The following is a 9,544-nucleotide window of genomic DNA, read 5'->3' as shown; positions in this document are numbered from 1 at the left end:
CATAAATAATTCTATGTTTGTATCTTGTGTATACAGTGCTGTTAACTTCCTTTTCTGACTCTTTGATTTCTTTCCTTCACAAATCATTTTCGTAGTGAAATCCTTTTCTAGTCAAATTTCATTACAGTATGTCATGCCAAATCAGGGACACAGAGGTTAACCACAAGATACAGTAGTTCTGGGCTATATATCATCTTCTTTCATAACTGACAGTCAAGATAGTAAGCAAAAGTCTAGGAATAGGGAAATATTTGACAAAATAAGGGTCAGTTGCTTTTAGGAGAGCCAAAATTTCGCCTTGTATGGTGAGACATAATTACTAGAACCATAAAATAGACTATGATAAAGGTAATTCATTTATTACATGAAAGAACCTAAAGAATAGTTAGTAAATTTTAGTGGCAATAAATAATATTTCACATCTTGTTGTCCTGTACCTTTCTCAGTTGCTTTAAAGTATTTCCAAATTCATCAACTAAGCTAATTAGTGAAATAAAGCTCTGAATTCATTTAAATGAAGACCATGAGGGTATGTTCTAACACATAAACTACACACTGTCCACTACACTGAATACAGCTCTGTTAACATCAATATTCCCTGGTTTGGAATAAAAGTCTAAATAAAGTCTGAGTATCATGGAAGTAAGAATATATGTCATATTGTTATACTATCTCCAAATCTTGAATGTCTTCTGATGTATCTTCTTTTAATGTTATACTGAAAATAACTTTACTTGTCACCTAGTTTAAGCCATCTTGTCCACAGAAGAAAACAACATACTTACAAAGCCTTTTTTCAGCAAGAGAGTTGTATCAGCAAGAGGTTTTAAAGCTTTTTAACTAATAAAAAAAAATCACAGAGATTTTAAAAACAATAACTTAGTAACTAATACAAAAATGTATATATGTATGTGTATATATGTATATATTTTCCAGATACCTGAAAGTGATTATTCTGACTCAATACTGAAATACAGCATGGAAGAGTTCAAGGAACGAAGGACAAAAACATTTTGCCTAAACACATTGTCTAACACAATCAGAAAGAGAGAAGAACAGTGCCTTTCTAAAGTATAACGAGTTGGATAAAAAAAAGTAGTGTATGTAGAACTCTTAACACCGACTGAAAAACAACCTGACCTACAATTAAAGGATATTAGAGAGTGCAGCTTGTGGAATTACAAAAGTAAGAGTGTTGAAAATAAGGAGTATTACACCAAGGTTAAAAAGTGGAGTGATAATTATATAAAATTATATTTCCTTTTTTTGTTTGGTTTTTACTGTTGAAGTCTTTCCTGACAACTAAAACATACAGCAGAAACAGGGGGTTTTTTTCTTTAATCTATATCACAAAACCTAATGCAGTATTGCATTGTGCTTGGGCTCACAATTTTGGAAGACAAGGCACACTATCACACACCAAAATATACACAAGGCATCTACTGAGCAAGTTTCCCTCTGCTACTCCCTTTTGGCACAGCTTTGCTGGCTACCCTGGAATGAATCACTTGGCCAAGGCAGCACGTAATTCACAGTTATCTCTTTCCCTTTTTACCAGCCACATTTGGAGTTGTCACTGACATTTATAAAACATTCAGTGAATTAAAACCTATCACGGGCTGCAGGGGAATCTCCAGTCTGGCTCATGGAGCACCTCTTCTCCCCCATTCTTCTCCCACCCTGTTGTCTGCAGGGTGGTTTCTCTTACATATTTTCACTCCTCTCTCTGGCTGCTGTGCCACCAGAGTTTTCCCTCTCTCCTAAATCTGTTATTCCAGAGGTGCTACCACCACCTCTGATGGGCCCAGCTTTGGCCAGCAGCAGGTCCATCTTGGACACAGAGGAATTGGCTCTGTTGGACACAGGGGAAGCTTCTGGCAGCTTCTCACAGAAACCATCCCTGTAGCCCCGCCACCAACCAAACCTTTGCCTTGTAAACACATACAGTTGTTAGGACCATATAAATTTTGCACTCCTTGACAGCTGTGGCACATTTTGGTCACTTGGGCTCTGCATTTTAATAAACTAACATTTAATTAATGTTGTCTGTAGTTATAATACATGACAAGACCTTAGTCTCAAAACCATGTTCTGAAATAAATATTTTTCCCTCGAGATTTATGATGGGAACAATGTTTTCATTTAACTGAAGGGAGAGGTGAAACATCCCAAAGGTATACACATTTTACTGGAGAAGGGAATTTTCTTTCTCTTTCCAGTGTGCATATCCTGTTTTCATCCCCATCATCTTCAAAACAGAGGAATGAGGCATTGACCATGAGAGGAGCAAACAAGTTAGTAAATTCTATCTATTTTAGAAGTTTCATGGAATAGGGATTAATTACAACTCTTCTGAAGAGCTATGTCTGCCAGAACATAAAAGGTATCTTGAAATTACGAATACTAAAAATTTTAAGTACTTTTAATCATATACTAAAAACCAGAAGAATTAAAAAAACAAAGGCAAGTAGATGAGCTCCTCACTGCGGGAAAGTTCAGAGTAGCTATAATGTAATAAAAATCATTTAACCCCTACTAGATGAGTTTTATCGAGGACTGATGATTTTCCTCTCATTTTCACTTGAAGATACTTCACTGTATCAACTTGTAAGATGAAAAAGAAAATTGAAATTGGCAACAGAAAATTTTCAGATTGGTATTATAAGAAAATTATTTTTGCATATACCACCCCTTATTTCAAAGACATTTCCCTTTTTTTTTACATCGGTAGAATTCAAACATCTTATGGAAATTAAATGTCTCCAAAAATAACCATGAGTTATTTTCTGAGCATTTACCAAGCTTTAATATTTTGTTAGGTTAACAAGTACATACTCACCACTTTGGCAGTTCACTCACATATTTGCAGATATGTGTGTGAAAGATACAGAAGATGCTCAGAGCATCTCAGAGTAAAAGCCAATACACAGCACTGAAACAAAAACATAAATAGCAAGGAGAAAATTAAAAGGATAAGTTTAGTCCCTTGCTGCTGCAAGTGAATAAAATAAACATTTGCATACACTCTCCAGCCATTCTTCGCACAGATTTTGCTGTTGTGTCATTCTATTTAGTTATCTACTGCTCCGAATATTAAAAAAAAAAATCCCCAAACAACCAACCCACAGCCAAATTTCACACATTCTGCGGTTTAATCTGAATTTTAGGATTCTTACATGCATAACTGTAGATATGTCACGTTCTGAATTCAATGAGCTTTCTTACGAAGTATTGTTTTTCTAAACATATTTTGAGTCAAACGGTCAAGATTCTGAAAAAAATCCCACTTCAGTGAAAACTGTTACGTATATATAAATGACAGAGAAAATAAAAAAAATTAAGAGTACACATCAGAGGGAAATTTTCATCTTTGGGGGAATGGCGGTTCTATAACCTTCAAATGGATCATTTCTTTGGGTTTATTTTGTAGTGTTTGTTTTTTTTTTCAGAAGGCTACAGTGTAATGGTAAGTAATAAATATGGTGATAGCTCTAGAAATAGAATAAAATGGTTTGAAGCCTGCATGCATTTAGGTGGTTAGCTAAAAGAAGAGAAATTCTCTGCTTCCAACATCCTTGCTGATATTGAATGGTTTTATTTGATTTTTTTTATGTGTAAGTATAACTCCATGGGGGGAAAAAAAAGTGTATGCAGTTTTTCTAGTTGATCATGGTAGACTAAAAACATCCATGTCTTAAAAGCTTCTGTCAGCAGCCTTTGATACAGTAATGCACTTAATATTGGTACTCTGACCCCTTAAATTTCAGAATAGGAATGCTAGATGTTGTAGAACAGAAACCATTATTAACCTTTTAATAAAAGCTTTTGGTATTCATTTTTAGTATTTCACATTGACCTAAAAGCTCACCTTTCAGAAAGGCTATGAAAAGGTGAAGAACACAGCATAAGACTAATTCCCATTTAAAAATATTTTTTTTGTGTCTTTCTTCAACACTGATAAAGGTAGTACTGGCATTAGTGCAGAGTAATTTTTGCAGATTGCTTAGCACTTATGTGCCATAAAAATAAGTTTACTGGATCATCCATCATGCCATGGTATGACTGACAAAATGGTTCTATTTGCATGGATAACATATCTCAGTGTATTTTTCATCTCACTTGAAATCTATGCCTAGGGAAGTTGATGATCACTGTACAAACTCCATTTTCAAAGAGTTAACTCTGGTAATAGAGTTCACTACTCAATTGAATTACTGCTGATATGTGTGGAAGTTCCCATTGATTCACACCACTGCTCCTGACTGGTACTTTGCTGGACAGAATTCCTGGCAGTGCTCTATCATTGGTGGCACTGGTTCTCCAAGGCACATACTTAACTCCGGACAAAATTAATGTATGAACAAAGGAAAAGGCATTTTTCCAACTATTTTTATATTTAGAATCCAAATCAGTACCAGTCAAAGAATAACCACAGCATCAACTTATTTAAATAATATTATCTGATAAATTATTTTAGACATTTTAGTTTGCAGAAAATATAACAAAGGAGATGTGAGCAAGGTCATACTTTAGTATCAGCTGGGGAGTCAGACTAGTCAGACTATACTTCTTTTTTATCCAGTAACTTGGGACTTCTGGCATTCATCTAGCTTTGGAAACTCAGGTTTGGTTATCTCCAGTTTTGGAGAAAATATGATTCCATATCTTTCATATGGAACCATAAGGCTACAGGGGATTTCAGAACAAGTCCTGTGTAAATCATAGAATGACAGAATTGCCTGGGTTGGCAGGGACCATAAAGATCATCTAGTTTCAAACACCCTGCCATTTGCAGAGACATCTTCCACTAGACCAGACTGCTCAGAGCTCCATCCAACCTCGCCTTGAACTCATCCAGGAATGGGGCATCCAGAACTTCTCTGGGAAACCTGTGCCAGCGCCTCACCACTCTCACAGTCAAGAATTTTTTCCTAATATCCAATCTAAACCTACTCTCAGTTTGAAGTCATTGCCCCTTCTCCTGTCACTACAGGCCCCTGTAAATAGTCTCTCTCCATCTTTCCTGCAGGCTCCCTTCAGGTACTAGGAGGCCACAATTAGGTCACACTGAAGCCTTTTCTTTCCCAGGCTGAACAATCCCAATTCTCTCAGCCTTTCCTCACAGGAGGGGTGCTTCATCCCTCTGATCAAATCATTACCTTGTTCAGACAAAGTTTTCAATATAACACAAACTGTAGCAGAGACTCCTACCCAGAGCAGGAACCTCCTAGGAATTTGTATAAAGTTGCTCACTTCACCCAGCAAAATTACTTTTTTAGTGCAGTAATTGCCAAAAGAGAATAATACAAGTTCACTACTGTGACTAATGGCCACAGACACCGGTAGAAATTCTCAAGATGTCACTTTAATCTATTTGAAAAAGAGTTAGTTTACCAGTGGGCTTCTCTAAATAGCTTCCTAATGTAGGGCAAAATATGGTCATCACAGTACGTGTTGTAGTCCAGCTGCATGTTGTCATATTCACTTTTGCTCAGGAACAGTGAATCTTTAGGTATTTTACATCAAGCCATCTCTATAGAAAAACAGAGATTGAAATCCACCACAGATACCCAAATGAAAACCTTTTAGGTAAACAACAGGAACAAAATGTGGATCTTTCATGACCAGGGCTCTGCAGTAACCACAAATAATTTGGGAAAATGCTCTGGTATGCACAGTAGGGAGTTCCTCCAGTATGTCAGTAATTTTCACTATCAACCAAAATACATAAAGCAACATGCAGAAATGCTGGAACAGCTTTCATGTCAGGTAATCCTGGAATGTAAAAGCAGTATAGTGCCTTTGCTGCCCACCTCTGCTGTACTTTTCATCTCGCAGGAAACCAGTCATGCACTCATTCGCAATACAACCTTCCATGCTCATTAGAAGATTTTCTTTAAGCTCATAATTTTGAATCGCTTTTTGCTCCTAGTCAGCTTTACAAAACATCCTTCAACTGATTTCATTATAAATATATATATATATAAAACAAATTAATAAAAATGTCTGCATATACACACAATTTTTACTAAACAGGACTTTTGCTGCCTTGGATGACCTGCTAGGACATTTAGAGACATGCTGCCTATGGTTGATGTGTAAAACTGGAGCATATTTCTGAGATTAAATCAGCATGGAAGGTTAAAGAGTCATTTATCTTCTTCTACAAATTTATCGTTGCTATTATGAAAACCTTATATTTGAATTTCATTATTGTTTAGTCCTATCTTGATTTCCTGCTATTCTTGCACCCTTAGAAAAGGGTTTAGGTATTCCTCTTGAATTGCTATAAGAGTTCCATCTGAGTAGAATTTTTTTTTTCACTGAAAATGGAGTTACCAATAATCAGGGGGAAAAAAACACTATTAGTGATACCACAGAATGCCATATACTTAGGAATTCCTTCCTTTTTTCATTCTTGATTACCCTGTCCCCCTCCCTACCCTTTTTATGCTTCTGAAATATAGATTAGATATTAAAAAATCTATTCTCAAGTTCATCCTTAAATCTCTGTGTGAAATATGAGTGGATATATAGCTTCAGAATAAAACTAAAATATATTTGAAATTCTTCTGAGTACTGTTTTTTGCTCAGTGTTCTGCATCCACATTGTATCTCCTATTCAGATGTGGTCTCCGAAAACTAAAATAGGGATCAAGCATGATAATGCAGACATGGGAGAATTTCACTAAAGGCTTGTTTGAAAAAATAATATAATAGGATTTGGACCATCATTTGCCAGTTGTTGACTCAAACCCACCTCAGAAGTTAATTTCAATCATTGCAAGCTCCCATTTTTCTGATCCAGGCACAAAAAAGTTGCTGCTCTCAGCCCAGCATGTAGCGGGCAGGTGTCCCCATCATAAAATTTACATTGTATAATATATTATAACTTAAACTAGTTATTGATGTACTCAGAAGTGTTTATGTACATTGATCAGGCACAGCAGGAAGTGTACTTAAGTGATGCTCGTGCTGTACTCAGCTGAGTAATTTTAATAACAGCTCCTCATAGCAACAGCTGGAAAAAACACAGAGAGTAAGGAAGAGAAAAGGATGATGACAACTTCAGGTTCAAGAGTCTATCAATGTAGGAATTTTCATAAATACCTGAACTGGAAAAATAATCCATAACCATTCTGACTATTGCAATATTTATTATATATTCTTATACCTTGAGGCTCTAAGGACAAGAACGGCGCAATAAAAGGACTTCGACTTTCATATTTTGGAATAAGAAATGTGCTCTAGTCTGAAAGAAGAAAAAGTAAAAAAGTTAAACAGCTTGTTCCAGGTGGATAGAGGCAGGCTAGTGCTCCCATCCTTCATCCTCTCCCAAACACCATCCACTCTCAGCACTAAACTTTTTGTAGTCAGCACCTGACAAAATGCAAATGCAGACAGGCAGAGATTTGATAAACTTCAAATAAGAAAAAAAAAAAGAGAAAATTGAACTGATCAAGACATCACAGTGGCTGCTGACCTTCCTCCTCATTTGTAAAACAGATGTACAGATGGAGAAAAAAAACACATCAGCATTCTGGGGAGGTTACAGTCATTTTCCAGCCAGAATATTCTTTGAAATAAGAATTTATAAAATTTTAAATCAGTTACTAGAGTGAATACATAGGGAAATATATCCATAGATCCTACAAAGAATACAGTTTTTTAAAAATCCAACATACAAAAAAGGCAAGCTAAATATTTAGCACAGAACTTGACGACTCATAAATTACAATGAGCTTGGAAGGAAATCTTGAATTTTACTGTTTCCTCTCTTCCATCTAAATAATTACTTTGGAAAAATCACAGGAAGGTAGAAAAAGGCTGTATTACGGACACGTTTAACCAGCTAGTCCTTTAAATCCACCTCATTCAGTTACTAATTAGTTGTAAACGTTATCCTTATTATCAGCATAAAACCTTACCTTGGGGAAGCTCAAGCCCTCTCTTTTTTCATCTTCAATAGGATAACACAATAAAACTGTGAGCTCCAGTAGCATGGCACTGTGCAAGAACCATACATAATGGGAATTCCCTGCCAAAAGCAAACCAGGAACTTTTTCAGACATCTCAGATGGTTTTCTTCCAGATGTACACCATGTTTTACAGTAAAAATATTGGAAGTGCTACTCATGGAAATGAAATAATGATTTCTATTTCTCATTGCGCTATAACAACTTTTTTTTTTTGCTTTTCTGACAATAACTTTTTCTTGTTTAACTTACTGATGTGTGTAAAAATTGCCTTTTTTTTCCTGATTATTCCCTTCATCTCCTCTACAGAGATAGCCACTTAAAAATCCTGACTATACTAGGTATTGAGTCAAGTTTTCAATTTTTTATTAGTCCCAAAGGACACAGGTATGACTTTCTTTGGTTCTATGCCTTTTCAGTCTCCCTTTTGTGCAACAACAAAAAACTCTAGTAAAACATGGATTTCATCATTTTCAGTACCGTCTGTGGACTTTCTCATTTGTCAGTCCTAAATCTCCCAGTTCACCTCTTCTCTTTTTATTTTTTTTCCAAGCCAATTGCATTTTGCTTCATTAGTTATAGCTGTCCAGAATTCTTTGCTAACTACATTCTTTATTCATCATCTTTACACTTTTAAGCATTCGATAACAAATAACTTTTTAGGTTCAGATACAAGAATTTGTTTTGAATTTTAAAGAGCTATTAATTTTCTACTTTCAAATAAAAGCACATTCATTTCTCCAGAAAGGTTATTCTTCTTTCCCAATAAAGCTGAGGAGTGCCATTAACAAGACTACAAAACTGCCCCTTGAATAGAAGTTTGATTTGTTTCCTCACTTACTCTCACTCTTCATATTTGATGATGCATGCTTTTGACTTCTCAACTGTATTTAATTCCTCCTCATTAATGACACACTTGTCTCTTATCCCTCTTTGCAAAGATCAATTATTGATCTGCATTAATGTAACTGATGTATCTCTCCCCCATCTATTAGCCATGTGTTTTCAAGCATGTAATTTAACTGAATTCTTTCCTCCTGGTACAGTTTCTCTGTCATCCATTTCTGACAAGCACTGTACTTGTTTTTATTCCTGTTCTTTGTGCTTCATTTTATCAAAAAAACTCCAAACCAACCGAACTCTGTGCTCATTTTATAACAGTCATTGCTATTAACTGTAGTAAAAATAACTTAATCACCACAGGTTTTTCTTGTTTTGTTCTGAGAAAATGAGAACTATCACTCAAGAAACATATTAAACATTTACAAAAGTAACAGATTTGTAGGCTGGCACTGAACAGATTCAAACACGTAAAAAATTGTAATTATACACTAAGGTTCTATGGCTCTATACTTCACACGTGATGTCTGGGTAGCAAAGTATTCCTCATAGCATCCTCCTCGAAATCCAAGCTGTACTATTTCTAATAGAATCAACTGCTCTGCTCCAAGGGCCTGAACATTTAACACCAATATCCACATACCCTCTGAATCACACTGCAACTGAACAAACCTATAACTTGGCCCAGGTATCCTAAAGATCAAACTCCCGTTGTGAGCACCAGCAGG

The 9,544-nt window shown here is 35.7% G+C and overlaps 1 long non-coding RNA gene across 1 annotated transcript; it reads right to left on the bottom strand.

The window, feature by feature from the left end:
- Window positions 1-1,348: 1,348 nt before the first annotated feature.
- Window positions 1,349-8,026, bottom strand: LOC113966582. Its single transcript, XR_003533876.1, has 3 exons — window positions 7,929-8,026; window positions 2,840-2,932; window positions 1,349-1,852 (listed from the first exon to the last, which is right to left on the bottom strand). It is a non-coding gene; the product is annotated as an uncharacterized LOC113966582 (long non-coding RNA).
- Window positions 8,027-9,544: the final 1,518 nt, after the last annotated feature.

The sequence above is a fragment of the Neopelma chrysocephalum genome, unplaced genomic scaffold (assembly GCF_003984885.1).
Source record: "Neopelma chrysocephalum unplaced genomic scaffold, ASM398488v2 Primary Assembly neopelma1_60, whole genome shotgun sequence".
NCBI lineage: Eukaryota > Metazoa > Chordata > Aves > Passeriformes > Pipridae > Neopelma > Neopelma chrysocephalum.
Note: the sequence above shows the minus strand (reverse complement) of the source record. Positions and strands in the feature narration are given on the sequence as shown.